Genomic DNA, 16,961 nt, shown 5'->3' with positions numbered 1-16,961 from the left:
TATAAAGCACTATTTGTTAATTAGTGTCTTCAATTTTTCTTCAATGAAACTATATGCAAACATCTGAACAATTTGTGTTTAGAAAATATTTTTTCAGCTCCTATTTTTAGAAATTATTCAGCGACTGGTTAATAAAATAAGAAGCGTGGCATGAATCCATAATAATCAGTTCTGGCCAGATCAGAGTTCATATTTTCATGGGGCATTATCAAAATTGGCTTTAAAAATGATTGTGGTACAATTCTTAGTGGTAACTAAAACGTCTAGTAATTATTCCTTCCAGAACAGCTTGAGGCAAGTGTATTTAGCCACAAGTGCACACCTGTCAGCCATTTTCTCCTCTATAACCTATAAGTACACATCCATTCAAGAGTTTGTTTTGGATTTATCTGAATTGACCAAGAACTCATCCTGTGAGTGAACAAGGGTTGATATGAATTTTGAACATATTTATGATCTTCAGACTAATATTTGAAGTCTGATATAGAGAGCTTTATCCATACCCTTATAGCTTCTGCTTTTACTAATAAATATTCACACATAAGGACACACACACACACACACATGATTTTAAAATAACTAAGGAGTTAGAAATCTCACACTTAAAGGTAAGTGATCTGAATGACCCACTGATAATTTATCTAAAAATATTAAAAATGCTTTTATTCATTAATACTTGGTGCAGAGAAATACCAGAATACCCAAACTTAGAAATTACTAGACCTAGAATAAAATCAAATGTTAAAATTTTCAAATTTTAGCTAATAGTAGCAATGAGAATCCTTAATCTGAAGCAATAAGGACTATGACCATTACTTTTTCCATGATTTTTAAAAAAGATTTTATTTATTTATTCATGAGAGAGAGAGAGAGAGGCAGGCAGAGACATAGGCAGAGGGAGAAGCAGGTTCCATGCAGGGAGCCTGATGTGGGACTCGATCTGGGGACCATGGGATCACGCCCTGAGCCGAAGGCAGATGCTCAACCGCTGAGCCACCCAGGTTCCCACTTTCCATGATTTTAAATGCTTAACCAACAAATGAAATTCTTTTGTCTTTAAACTATATATGACAACACCAATACCATTACATTTAATCCCCTCTGTGCCAGTGACATAGTTTTTGGTGGGGTGAGATCAGAGCCCATGGCAAAGAAAGAATACTTGGGACATCTTGTGTGCAAAATGGTGGTTTTATCAAAGGATGGGGGCAGAAAGAGCTGCTGCACTGGGTTGTGAGGGGTGACTGATTATATACTTGAAAACTGAAGGACAGAAGGAAAAAGGAGGTTTTCAAAAGAGCTTTTGCATGATAAAGAGGACCTACAAGATATTGTCATGTAAAGGTTGTTTATCCCTCTAGTGAAGAATTAACAATAAGACAGTTGGGAGTTTTCTGAAAGAATGTTATACTCTATCACAAGTCCTTGTCAATAGGCTACAGATTAAAGGAAATTTTATTTACATACCCTTCTGCCTTTGTTTCCCACATCACTATGGATGTATGGATAGGTGGGTTAAGTGAGAGCTCCAGGAAATTGGGTCTATGGGTCTCTGGAAGTTAGACTATTTATAAGAATGCTTTTTTTTTTTCCTCATAAATCACTAAGACATTTGTAAACTGAAGGATACTCATGTCTTTTTTTTTTTTTTTAAGATTTTATTTATCTATTCTTGAGAGACACACACAGAGAGGCAGAGACACAGACAGAGGGAGAAACAGGCAGAGGGAGAAACAGGCTCCCATGCAGGAAGCCCGATACACGACCCGATCCCAGGCCTCCAGGATCACACCCTGAGTGGAAGGCGGTGCTAAATAGCTGAGCCACCAGGGCTGCCCAAGAGACTCATGTCTTGCTGGACTCTGTGATCTCTATTAGTTAACCATTTGCTTTTCCCCCTTCTCTTAGCTTTAGGGCACCCAGGAGTGCCTGAGGAATATCATGCATATTCTACTTGGGAGTGTGTGTTGGGGGGGAGGTATCAGCTTGTGCTTTGTCCTCAGCTTGCCTTGTGTTCCCTCACCACTAGAATAGTAATAACCGATCTGGTTTTCCATTTCTGATCAATCACAGAAATGGTGTGTTCTAAGGAGTGTTACGCAGAACTGCATATATCAGAATTGCCTGAGAATATACAGATACATAAATTTTACATATATATATATATATATATATATATATGATCCAGATCTATCTCTACCTCTAGATCTCTCTAAAAAGAGAGCTCAATTGATCTAGATGAAGATATATATAAATGCTCTCCCTATATACATATGATCTAGATCTATATAGACAGCTAGAGATGGATAGAGAGACAGACAGACAGACAGACAGATATGGACTCCAGACTTGCCCTCTCACACACCCCTATCTCTCCACTCAAATTATCCCTGGAGAGATTAAGAAAAATCCCATGACCTCCTCCTATTCACTTGGCATGTAAATTAGAGGAATGGCCAGAAATCTCCTCAATGGTCTGATTCAGTAGAGCTAGAGTAGCTGAGAAATTTGTATTTTTCATAAGATTCAAGTATCTTTGATGTACAGCCAAATCTAGAAACCTCTAACCTAGAGCAAATGGAATTTCTTAGGAAATTTTCTATATTCTGAATTGTATTATTGAATGTACAATTTACAATGTTGGTTCCACAAGTAACAAAAGACATTATTTAGACATATAATCAGAAATGTTAGATATAAAGTCTAAATGTGTTTGCTATGTTCAGATTAGTCTCATAGTTAGTTACCATTGTTGAGGAGGAAAAACTTTCCTTTCTCCTTTCTTGATTCTCTGACTGGTCTAAAAATTAAAATAACATAAAGCAGATTAACAGGAGAAAAACAAATTTAATCGTATATATAAGGGAACTCCCCAAAGATAATGAGACTCAAAAGGCAGTCTGGCAATTGAGACTTGGCCCAGGAGTCTGGGCTAAAAAGGGGAGAAAAGCAACTTCATAGAAAGGTAAGAGGAGGAAATGTTTAGTAAACAAAAGTTGCCCTGTTACGCAGCTAAATTTCTTAGGTAAAAATATTATCTCCAGTTATCTCTAGTAATAGCTCTATCCTGGTGCAGGGCTCCTTTCCAATGTTAATTTCATTTATAATTGCAGATTTTCTCCACAAATAAGGAAATGTATACTGCTTTTAGGCAGTTTAGGGGCAGTAAAGAGCTTTTTTCTGAGTCTGCTGGGTGCTGTTTGCCTTTAGCTCAAAATAATCCTCATGCCAAAGTGTCATATTTTGGAGAGACTTGTTTTGACCCCTTTGCCATTGATTAAGCACTTTTCATGTAAACCATGTCCACAGTTTAAGCATAGTTATTCCTATGACACAGATCAGGAAATATGCTCTGTTGTACTATAATTGCTCATGGACACAGGAAAAAAAAAGGATGCTACAAAATGATATACTACTTGGTGCTAGATCTACATACAGCAATCAAAATGCATTTCAAACTGAAGAAATGTTTCAGAACAATTAGTAAGAGAATAAGATTTAGGATAAAGCCACTTTATTTCTTTAAATACACACATGGAATAGTATATATATTTTTTTCATTTCTGTACTTTATATGTATGTACATATGATGAAGTTTTGGGATATAGGTGAGGTTTGGTGGGGTGAGGTCTGGAGCCAATGATCAAAAAAGAATTCTTGACATGTCTTTGGTGCAAAATGGTGGTTTTATTAAAGCATGCATGGGGACAGGACCCGTGGGCAGGAAGAGCTGCTATCCTGGGCCTGTGAGGGGTGGCTGATTATATACCTGGGAGTTGGGAGGAGTTTGAGGATAGTGTACTTCCTAAGGAATTTTTTTTTTCCTAAGGAATTTTGGAAGCCAGGTTTCCAGGACCTTGAGGAGGTTAGCTATTGTTGGGAAAAAGTCACTTATTATCGTCTAATAAAACCTTAGTCATGAGACTCTTCAGATGTGTATCGGTGAACCATGTCCTTGGGGAATGATCACCAGCATTTATCTTGGGCATTTAGAGATAAAGGAAATTTCTAAAGGAATGTTTATATATTAAAGTAGACTTACAGGATCCTGGGGGTCAGGCTAAGATTGCCTTTTGCCCTTAGCAAAGTATTAACATTGAGACAGTTGAGTCCATAGAGGAATGTCCCACTGCCTGTTTCAAGGACTTGTCAATGTGCTGCCCTGGGCCTATGCTTTGTCTTCAACTAGCCCTGTTTCCCCATCAGATATATAAAAGGAAAGTTTGATAGATATATGTTAAATTCATAAGAGTAGGTAAAATATGGCAAAGAGGATAGTAAACACAGTAAAAATAATAATAAAAAGAGAATAAATAAAGGGGCTTGGACAGACCAATATAATAGCATGTTGTGAAGTAGAATCAATTTAGATCTGTGAATATGAATTCAACTTGCCAGAAAACTACATCTATAACATAAAAATGTAAAGGCTTCATTTCTCATACCATAATATCTGTTGATACTAGATCTATAGATCTTATTGATTTTGTGCAATAAGTACCACAGTATGTAACATGTAAATTTGAAAAGAAATAAAATGCAAATTTTATATAACTAACATTAGAGCACTCCATTCAAGACCACCTTTATTTAGAAAATATCTTGATAGAACACTTTAAGTGAAAACTGTGTCTCAAGACATGAATAGAGAACAGTAAAGCTAAGAATAGGAAATTGATTCTACATAAAAAGTTAGCGAGAAAACTGTAGTGCTTATAGCAAGGCATGGCCAAAACTTGGAGCCTGGATGTAATGTTGCTCAGGAGAAAATGCCATTGGTGGGATACCCAATAGTGGTGGGGTACCTAATACACTTCTTTTACAAGGAAATTTAATATTCAATTTTAAGTTTGTGGAACCTCAACATGAATACCTACCTTGCTCTGAAAATCCAGAGGCAAATTCAGCCTAAAGTTTCTGATATTTGAAAAATAAATTGGGCTGATTTTCAGCGCAAAGTAAAGAACTTCCACAAATGGAACTAACTCTAAAAGAGCGGGGCTAGAAAGAAAGGCAGTTAGGAGAATTTTAAGAAATGTCATTCTCCCCCACACCCCTACTGGTCCCCTCAATTATCCCTGAAGAGATTCCAGGACCTCCCCCTTCCCAGCTCACATGTAAAAGATAAGAATTACCAGGACTTTGCAATTCTGTAATAATTTTTCACACTTATCTCATGTGATTCTCACATAAGCAAATTACAGATTGGAAATTTATAATTCAGGTACATAAATGACCATACAACGTTTGACATATTTAGGTAGGTGTAAGGGAAAGCTAAACAATTTTAAGCATTAAAAAAATTTTTCATTGTTTATTCATGAGAGACACACACAGAGAGGGAGAGAGGCAGAAACACAGGCAGAGGGAGAAGCTGACGCGGGACTTGACCCCCACTCTCCAGGATCACGGGCTTTGGCTGAAGGTGGCGCTAAACTACTGAGCCACTGGGGTTGCCCAAAGCTAAACAATTTAACATGTCTTCCAACTTATAGCCCCACGTTCTCTTAGCTATGCTAATTATTTCCAAACATGGTTGATGAAGAAATATATACCAAACTTCAAAATAAAAGTTAAATATTCTATCTTAAATCAGAGTGTATAATCATGTTTCTTAAAAATTTATTTTAAAAACAAAGTAGAATTATCTTCCTGATATCTGAGGATATTTTACCGGTTATTCTGTTCCTTGCTCTTGCAGTTGCAAAATTCCATAAAGTGCGAGATGGTTCTGCTTTTACAACAGGCTCTGCTAAAATCACAGCATAGACCAAATACGCTTTGACATTACATGACATGAATACAAAAATACTCCTTGGAGGCTGAAATTGAATAAATACATAGCACAATAAGGACAACATTTGTGTTTTAAATCTGCATGGGTAAAATTAGATAATATAAATGTCTTGCAAGTATTTGTCAAGTCCATAAAACAGTTATCAAATTAATGAAATCTAAGTTTGACTAAATTAACAGGTCAATTTGATCAAAATGGTTACTTAGTTGTATAGATAGATGCAATCTTAGTGACAGTTAATTTTACCAAATCCTAATGTATCCCCAAAGAGTTTTTACCCATGTCCATCAAGAGCCCGGAATTTAAATTCTGAAGGACACAACATTTTTAACAGAACCTACAGACCTTCGGTTGAGAAGACAGAATAAGAAGTGCATGACATCTAGTGGCAGTTGCTGCAGTAACAGCGGAGAGTCCTAATTTGTTACTCAAATATTTGCTATGTTTTAAATGCAATTCTATACAGGTAGTTTTGAACTGCTTATTTACAGATTTTTTTATTCATTACTCCAATTACAAATTCATGACACATGAGAGTCATATTATCTTTTTATGCAATTTCAGTCATACAGTAGTTTCACCCCATATCTTAGAAGAATGCATGCTATTTTTCCAAACACACCTTTCTTCCCTTTGATCATTTTCTTAAAATACTTTCCTTTTAAACATACAGCAAGAAATCACCATATTGTTCATTTCATAAAATCAATTTTTTTCACATTTGAATTACTGTGAAAATTATTTCAAAAGTATATTAAAATTCAAATTTTATATTTCATTTTAGGTTTAAGTGATTCTATTTAAACAAATAAAGAAGAATCACACTCACATTAATTATAGCTCTTATCTTCAAGCCAAACAACACATTTTGTGATAAGCTTAAATGCACAAGGAGGCTTGGGGAAGAGCCTTGAGGGATGTACAGAAAGAATAATAATAACAACAATGGCCAGTATTTATTGTGAGCATACAATCTGTCAGATAAATGTGATAAGTGATTTACCTATATCATTTCATTTAATGCCAATAAAAACTCTGAAATAAGGTACTTTTTTTGCATTTTCAGAAAACACTGAGGTTTAAAAGTTTAGGCAACTTGTGTAGTCTAAACAGTTAGGATATATTAAGAAATTGTCTGATTCTAGGGCTAAATTTGCAACCACTATGTTGCAGCGAACGTGTAGTTTCAAACCCAATTTCCCTATTCCTTCTTTCCTTAATTTATTCAACAATATTTATCAAATGTTTAGAGTGTGCCTCTTCTATATGCAAGGGACACATTAGTAAAATGCTATTTAAGCAGAGACTTGATGAAAATTAGGAACAAGCCCTCCAAGTCTCTAGGAAACCAAAGTGAGGAGCAATGTTTATAAACAATAACAACAGCAACAAAGAGTAGTAAGGGAGGAAGGGGGGAAAAATGACAATTAAGAGATGGAGGGATTTAGGTGGCACTAAGACAAGAGAATGAAGAGGAAATCTCTCAGTATATATTCCTTCAAATGCTCCTGTGGTCCTTGGGACCAGTGACAAGACAGCATGTTTTTGCAAGGTAGCCTTGATATTGTTTATTAGAAATTCTAGGAAGTATTCCAAAAATGCTGCCTGAATTCCCAAAATACTCCCTTTCACTTATCTGGTTCCTCTATGCAATATCTTCACATACTTGATGTTTGGCCACTGTCTGTTTTTTTCTCAATGGAACTCTGTTCAAAGGGAGTCTTATACAAAGAAAGAGGGTGACAATAATTCAAGTCAATGCAAATGTGTGTGTTTGAGCTGATAAGGATTAAAAGACAATCTGCAGTCATAGAAGACATCTTTTAAGCAAACTGATGACATCTTCCTCTTCCTTCGACTGTATACTTTATTGCCTATTGATAAAAAAAAATGGGTTACAAGATTAGCATATGGAAGAAAAAGACATGCTGAAGCTACCTTTTATGGCCACTTATTCAACAACTAATTAGATTTGGATGAAAGTTATTTCTTTCAACTTGCTAAATATGTTTCCCTACTGGGGTTAAGAATTCCAGTTAACAACTCTATTTATAGCTGATAGAAAGTGTTCAAAAGGCTGCATCAGCTTGCCCCAGTCTATGTGATTCTGCAGATAAATCACCAGGAGTAAAGTCATGCAATCTTAAAATGATCTATCACAACTGAAAATCAATATATCAAGCACATAAAATAGTGTAGGATAATTCACTTCCAAGTAATAAATTACACATGCATATCAATGCCACATGTAATGCAATACCTCATAAAAAATAAGCTTAAAATTCTTAAAATATATGATTAATGAAACTAGCACAGCCTGAAAAATATATATTATACTGCTTACACTAACCAATATATTATATTCAGGGTTTTATGCTTCTGAGAAATGGCATTTACATATACAGTATCAACAGTGCAGATAAATCAGGATTTCTTGCACTAAGTCCAATTCTTGGGGTAGTGATTCATGTTTTACTTTTAAAAATGGTGATTTACACTAATGTATTTCTCATAAAATATTTAATACTGCCTACAATTATTACCAAAACTATGTTCTAACCCTCTCTATCAGGATGCCCACAGAAATGCTTCCCAAAGCAATCATAAATTTGTGAACTTTGATATTTTACAATAAAGTGACAATATTTCAAACACAGAAAATTCTTGCACTACAAACCTGAACTTCCTTCTTGGCCTTCCCATCTGCTACAGATATCTGTATCTGTAATTATGTTTGGGATGCTGAGAATTCACTGGTTTAATGTGATCTCTGTTGCATTTGACCGTCTGCACTGACCACTGCATATGTGAACGTAACCAAAAACACCTTTTTGAGGCATGCTTATTAGAGAGTACTGACACTGATCACAGAGTACTGACACTGTTGAAGTTCAACTGAGCCCCCTCCTTCATGAAAACAGTGATGATTAGGAAATCTCCCCAACCCTTTGGTGTCCCAGGGGACAGTTCACTACAAAGAATCACTCTTGTCCATATGTCTGAGGTTAGACTTGTGAGGATCCCCCCTTGTGTACCTTTGGCAAGGCCAGACACAGACTCTCCAAATCCCCATTCTTTGCTCATAAATCAGTAGCTGAACTGTGTATCTTCACTGACCAATCTGGACAAAATGCTCACTAATTTGAATTGATCAAACTTTAGTTGGAGTTCTCTGCTTCCTATAGGTCCCTAAGTTTGGTCCATCCTAGAGTGTGAGTAAGCATTGCAAAGCTGAACAACCTGCTCTTTACTGCCTCCCCTGAGAATCAGCTGACCAGGGACTTTCTTGCTCGACTGTCCAAACGTGCCACACACTCATCCTACTTCGCAGTATCTGGTTATCTCTAGCCTTGCCTATTCTTCCCCATAAAAGAAGGGGCCTGCAGACACTGAAAATTCTCATGAGTGGGAGTATTCTCTCCATTGCAATAGTTCCTCCCCCTATTGCTATAGTCTTTTAGAATAACATCTCTCCTCACCAGTCAGGTTTTGTCTTTTTATTTGACAGCATCAAAAATATAGAGAATAAATTATGACTACTGAGAGTGGAGTATTTTCTCTTTAAGTTCTAATTGCTACATTAGGACATTGCTTTTTTTTTTTTTTGTCTTAATAACAGCTTTACTCAGATATAATTCACATACTATAAAATTCACAATTTATTTATTAAAGTAAGCTCAATGCCCAATATGGGGCTTAAACTCAAAACCATAAGATCAAGGGTCACATGCTGTACAGATTGAGGCAGCCAGGTACCACCAAATTTATCTTTTAAAAGTGTGCAATTCACTTGTTTTTAGTATACTCTGAGAGTGGGACAAGTATTACCACTAGGATACTGCATTTTGAACTGTTAGTAAAGTATTAAGCTGGTTGTTTCATTTGTCTTTAAAAATCTTGCATAAAATTTTTTATGTAAATGTAATTTCTACATTCATTTCCACATTTCTTAAGATTGGAATTTTTACCACAAACATGTCTCTGGATATAAGTCAATGCCTCTTTTTTATTGTTATTTTCCAACTGATGTTTAAAACATTTTAGTTCCCTCCATTCATGAACTATCCTACAAGTGTGAGCACATATACTTCCGGCACTTTGCTAAACTTTATTTAAAGGAAAAATGTAAGAGTCTTAGATTCAACAAATGGTACACTGATCCAGTTTAGGGGCAGTGGAGATTGATCAGAAAGGCTTTCCAGAGAGAAAAAGTTTGATATTACCTCCAAGTAACATGGTAATGATCAGAAGTGAGGTGGTGAGTAGTCTAGGAAGACCTTCTATGAATAGGAAAGAGCAAATGCCCATGGGCCAGAGTGAGGTTAACAGGTCTAGGCCAGCTAGAGCTACAAGCCAGTGTGGTTTGTGGTCAGATGGAAGAGAGGCATTCATGCTATTCAGGACTGCAATGTGTCAAGTATTTGGGGTTTTATCCCAAGAATAAAGGGAAGCCATCAAACAGTTGTAAGTGGGGCATAGCATGATGAGATTTGCATTTTAAACAGATCACTCATGCTGGCTGAGGAGAGATTGGGGCAGGGAGTGGCTGCAAGGACAGCCACTATAAGGCTACATTTTCAGCCCAGTAATTTGGGTCACAGTTGTTTGTTTGTTTGTTTGTTTTTAATCAAAACTAAATAATACAATAGTCTTGTTATTTATGGTTTTTGTCGGAGATAAGCAGTATCACAATATGACATTCTCAGACTTCAGTTTTGGCAATCTAGATTTAAAAGGCGCTATGTTTGCCCATTGGCAGAAAACCCTTTCCCAGAGTTGCTGTGCGTTAGGCTAATTTGGCAAGTTCCACAGCAGACCATCTGTGCAAAAATTCTCTGCTTTTTCTAGCACGTTTAGCTCTGTGGTTCTGTTTAGAATGGCCTCAAAATGCTGTTTCATTGCTTCATTTCAGTTTCAAGCAGAGGGAAAAAATTTAAGAGCTTCTTAAAAGGTTTTATGCTGAGTTAATTTTTATTTTTGTTCCTTTATTTTTCTATCAGTATAATTTCAGAAATAGGTGGTGCTAATTACCAGCTGATACCTGTTGAACACATAATTTCTGAACTTCAACTTCTTTGAATTTTTCCAACATTAATAATTAGGTTAATAATTCTAGGCTAGGCCACCCCTATTTTCGTCCTGTCCCTTTCTGTATGTATATAGTGAGTCAGTATATTTCACATTTACTCATGATAAATATTTACCTGCATTTTTATAATGAGTCATTGTAGACTCAGATCTTCAATATAGTTTCTCCCAAAAAATAACATGGTAAAGATATTGTGAAAAAAATATGAAGCTACAAAGTTACTTACAAGATATGTTTCTGAGTCTAAAGAGATAATGGATAAAAAAAATGTCTCAAAATGAAGCCAAATTTAAGTTCAGGATTTTTCTTTTATTTTTTCTTAAGATTTTATTTATTTATTCATGAGAGAGACACAGAGAACAAGAGGCAGAGACATAGGCAGAGGGAGAAGCAGGCTCTCCACAGGGAGCCCAATGTGGGACTCAATCCCCAGACACAGGATTACGCCCCTAGCTGAAAGCAGGCACAAATGAAAGCAGGCACAAAATTTGTTCAAAGTCAATCCTCTTTTTTGTAGTAGTTCCCTCCTTATCTTTTATCCTCCAATCCTACCTCCACCTCTGCCACCACTTCCCTTTCAGTGGGATTATTCTATTTATCCTCTCTTTCTTCAGATATTTCATCTCATGGGTAGTGAGGACACAAACGCTTTTCATCTCTTTTCTAAAATAGTTAATCCTAAAAATATTTATTTATTTATTTTAGAGACTGAGAGCACAAGTGGGGGGAGGGGCAGAGGGAGAGAGAGAGAATCCTCAGGCAGGTGCCCCATTTAGCACAGAACCTGATGAGGGGCTCAATCCCAGGACCCTTAGATCATGACTTGAGTTGAAACCAAAAGTCAGCCACTCAACCAACGAAGCCACCTTGGTGACCCATCTTTCCTAAAATAATTTAAATTAAAAAATTTTCTAACTTACAAAAGTATTCTTTCATTTGTTCACACGGAAAATTCCTATATAACAAGTTCTACTTAATCTATGAAAAGTCTTGAGATTCTATTAGCATTAGAAACTATGTTCTCTGTCTCCTAAAACGTTGTGTGCATGCTTTTTTTATCCTCTAATTTTTTTTGTACTCAAAATGCAAACATTTTATTGACAGACTGTGCCCTGAAGCAATTTCCATCCCCCAACCCCTGCCACTTTGTGTTTAATTATTGCAGCATTGTGATCCATCCTCAGTGTATGGGGTTTCCATTCATTTGAGATTAGATAACATTTTCACAGGAATGATCACATTCTTAGCTGTATGAATTGCTTCTGGATGTTTGTATGTTTTCTTCCATCCCACTGATCAGAACTCCTTGGCAACACCAATGACATGTTCTGTTCTGGACCTCATAGAAGGAAATTAGACTACTAAAGACCATTAATAATGTGCATTTTAATGGTTTTTGATGTGGGTGTATGTATATTTCTTTTTCTTTCCAGAATATGAGCTCTTTGAGGCCATTAAAATATGGTATAAATGAATACTCAGTTATAAATTCTGTTATTTTTCTGCTCCTATTGTTCTCTCTTCTGAAACAATATCATCTCTATCTTTGGTTTCAATTATCTCCAATTTGCAGATGTCTTAGTTCTTGGTCTCTTGGGGCCACATAATAAAATATCAATGGCTGGATAGCTTATAAACAACAGAAATTTACTTTTCGTGGTTCTAGAGCCTGGAAAGTCCAAGATCAAGTTACTAGCATGGTCACATTCTGGGGAAGGCCTACTTCCTGGTTCATAGCACTTTCTCACATTGTCCTCACATGGTGGAATGCACTGAGGATCCCTCTGGAGCCTTTTTTATGTGGCATTAATCTCATTCATGAGGGCTCCTCTCTCATGGCTTAAAGCACCTGCTAAAAGACCCACCTCCTAATACCTCATCTTTGGGGGTTAATATTTCAACATATGAATATTGAGAAGACAGAAACAGATGCCAACAGATGACTCACAAATCAGTATTTCCAATTCAGATTTATATGAACTCTAGACCAATTAAGAGATATTTCTTGATATATCCCTGGAATATATCTCCCCTGGGACATCTTTTGAATTCGATTTCTGTAAAACTAAACTCATGAACAGCCTCCAAACTCTTTCCCATGCTTGATCTTCTTTCAGTGTTCACTTAATTCTTAATTCATGGTATATGATTCTGCTAGTTAAGTATGCTTATGGGGTCATCTTTCATTCCCATAGGCACCCATCACCAAGTTCTATTGATTTTACTTCCTAAAAATGTCTTGAGTATGTCCATTTCTCTCTACCTGCTATAACAGTATCCTGAAATAAGTAATCATTCTCTTATCTTAGGGTTTCTTTCCTAATTTTTGTGGCCACTTCTTGGACTCTTGTTAATAAGCTCTCCAGAATTATCTTGTAGCCAGGACTACCTTTACGAAACACAAATCCAATGAATTCACCTTTTCACTTAAAACATCTCAATGGCTTGCCCTTTTCTTAAAATTAAGTCAATGCTCCATACTTTGTCTAAAAATTTCACAAAGGTCTGGCTGATTCCACTCTAGGCACACTGGACTCATCTTACTTGCACTGCTCATAAGTCCTCACATTTGCATGTGATTTTCCTTTGCCTGGAATTCTCAGCCTTATCCTTAACACATCTGTTTTTACCTTGTTAATTACTAGGCACCCTTTGTATTTTTGGTCTTGTGTCATGTGCTTTGAAAAGATCTTCCCAATATCTTTGATGAGGTCAAATCTCTCCTATATGTTCTCTTTTTGCCCCATATAGCTCTTTTTTATAGCACTTGTGCCAATTGCATTTTTATATTTATTAGGATGATGTTTTTCCTCATCATTTAATTTCTAGTGCCAAGCCCAGTTCTAGACAAATAGTAGATTCTTAAATCATATTTTTTCAATGAATGAATGAGGAGGGAATCAATACACCAAATTATGTTTTCCTCCTAAAGCTCTCTACAGTACTTGTACATAGTAGGTTCAGACACTGCCTATTGTTTAAATTACAAGGGGGAAAGGGATAAAAAATAAAAGAAGCATCTCATAATAGGATTAACATCTCTCACAAAAATGCCCACTCTAGAAAGTCTAATTACTACATGTATGACTTGCTTAGCTGCAAAATTAATCATAGGCTTATTAAAAATAAGTTTAACTTTTCCTGAAATAGTTAACAGGATTTAAAAGCTTAGGACAACAAGATTTTGTGTTTCTCATCCAGTGTAATATTCTTAATGGAAAAGTGTACTTTTTAAGATCTAGTTCAGCTATCATCTCATTACAATCTTCCTGATTCCTACTGGGAGAGTTGGATGCTATTAACTCTGTGCTTTTGCTTATGTCATTAAATTGTCTATCTTTAACATCATAAAGCTGTAAATAATAGCTGCAGAAAGGCCAAATCAGGAAGTATACCAACTAAACTTTATTAACTAATAAAACTGAAGGATAAAAACTAGATATCATTAGAAGTCATAGAACATAAACATAATCTCAACCATTCTTATGGGTTTGTTATTCAGTTGTTGCTCAATAAATGTTGTCCTCATCTGCTACACAGGATCTGTTAATATCTGTTAATATCACAGAGCTATCAGTTTTACTCAATCATTTATCATTGTTTTGCAAAATCAGAGGAAATAAGGTCAGAAGAAATAAAATGGTATCTATTCATTTTTACACAGAGTTTTGTCACATAGACAATTTAATGAATTATATTCTTCTGCATGAGGAGACACTCAAAAGCTCTCACCTGAGTAACTGATAAACCTTAACTATCCCATAAAAATACACTTTTATCTTCTAATATCTTTTATTGTTAAAGACATGCAACTAAATTAAGCTTTATTAATTGACTGCTGGGCACAACTTCAAGATCTGTTCTCAAGATTATTTAAAAGTAATTTAATTAATGTAAAATTCATGCATTTTGTAGTCGTGAATTATGTTGATTTTGACTGGTTAACTTTGTCTATATTTAAAGCAAGACATCAGTGGCATTTGCTTTGCCTCACCTGGAAATTGACTTAAGGCACAGCCTGCTGGTTTTCAGTGAAACAGAAGTAATTGCTTGCTAAATGAGCTTTAGAGCCATGCTACATCTTGATTAAATGCTCTCTTTTTACCTTTTGTAACACTGCTCATTAACTAATACAGTCCTTAATAAAGAATTTTGTGTTAGAAACAATGTAATTTTATTTCATTTAATGTAATCATCTGAAGTTTTATTTAATGATTTACTCTAAGTATTAAATTATTTATAGACAAGAACTGTAAGCACATTTTCATGTTTCCTAGAGAAGAAAATGTGAAATTATCAGCATGCTTCCTAATATAAGTATTACTTTGATAACATAATGTAGGTTTCATAAACACTATATGAAGGAAATACACTTTGAAAGAAAACTCCCTAGCACATATTGTAGTTATAACGCTGTCTGCATCATGAATTTATCAGACAGCTCTCATCTCTGAAAAACTTACCTATCTCATGTGAGTAATTAAAACTTGGAATTATGTTTTACTCTCTAGGAAAACATAAAAAACAATATAACTATTGTTTGGTTGTAATGGATCCAAAGCAGAGCGATAAAAATAACTATAGAGATTCTGAGTAAAATTCATGCAAAATTATGAACATTAGGAGCTAACTGGTCAATTTTTCCTACTGAATTTATATTAATATGTGACTTTATCAGGAATATTTAAAGGTTCCTTTCTTCTAATGTATGATGGCATCCTACTCTAGTTTAGAATTATATTTGCATATAGGTTAAACTCACTTCCTAACATTCCTGAAAATGTGTTATCTTAATAGTTTTCAAGTAGTTTGTTTTTTTTGTTTGTTTTTTGTTTGTTTGTTTGTTTGTTTGTTTTTTGCTTTTTTGCATTGACCTTTACATAAAATTAGGCTTGTGTGCAGAAGAATTCCCCAATCTTGGAATTGAAACATTTTGTGGAAAAATGAGAAGGTTGAACCAGCCTCTCAATATGCTGGTCAGTATAGCATACTATCAGTGCTGTGATTGGTAGTAGCTTCCACCCCCATCTCCTGGTATGCATTTTTCTTTTCATTGAAATTTTGTAAATCTTCCTTCAATTTTCAGTGACTGTTCTTTTTGCTCAGGCTGAAAAATCAGAAATTTTCCCTGTTTTCAAATTCCTGTAACATACTCAATATTTATTATGTTCCTGCAGGAGAAGAAATTTTTTTCTCTATTCTCCTATGTTCTTTTTTTTAAAGATTTTATTCATTTATTCATGAGAAACAAAGAGAGAGAGAGAGAGGCAGAGACACAAGCAGATGGAGAAGCAGGCTCCCTGTGGAGAGTCCGATGCAGGACTAGATCCCAGGACCCCAGGATCACACCCAGAGTCGAAGGCAGATACTCAACCACTGAGCCACCCAGGTGTCCCTATTCTCCTAGGTCTTTTGGCTGGCCTATTAATTAAATTGATGTATGACAGATCAAGAAGAGAAAAACTAATTTAATTACATATATACAGAAGCCCCATAAAAAATATGAAAACCAAGGACAAGCCACTCAGTTGGGGTTTATATGCCATCCAAAGAAATGGGATAGAGGCTTGGGGCTTTAAAGGGGAGGAGCATATTTCACAGGAAAATAAGAGCAGTTGTTTGGTTGTTTGGTAATTACATACATGCCCTGCTATGCAGATAGGTTTTTCAGATAAAAAGTTGTCTCTGAAAATAGCTCTCTTTTTGGTCCAGGCCCCCATCTAAATTATTTTAGGTAATTAAGGGAGAGGTAAATTTTTCTTGAGTCAGCTGAGTCTTGCCTACAAGCTCAAAATAATCCATACACATGCCAAAGTGGCATATTTTGGGGTCCTGTATTTTGCTTCCCCATATGTCTCTTTTGGTCAAGGACTGTAAGTTGTGCTGGGGTTTCATACATTACTGTTAGAAGTTCTAACAAAAATCCATACCAGATATCATGTAATCTAATATAAGGAAAAGACTCGCATTTTAGTTTAATAGTTCATCCCATATATAAGTTGAAAAGGACTTAGTTTAGTGCATTAATCCAATGGTAAGTGGTATCTTTCAGTTGTATAATAACAAATTTGTCTA

Source organism: Canis lupus, chromosome 8 (assembly GCF_011100685.1).
Source record: "Canis lupus familiaris isolate Mischka breed German Shepherd chromosome 8, alternate assembly UU_Cfam_GSD_1.0, whole genome shotgun sequence".
NCBI lineage: Eukaryota > Metazoa > Chordata > Mammalia > Carnivora > Canidae > Canis > Canis lupus.
The sequence above is the reverse complement of the archived record's forward strand: the minus strand, read 5'-3'. Positions refer to the sequence as shown.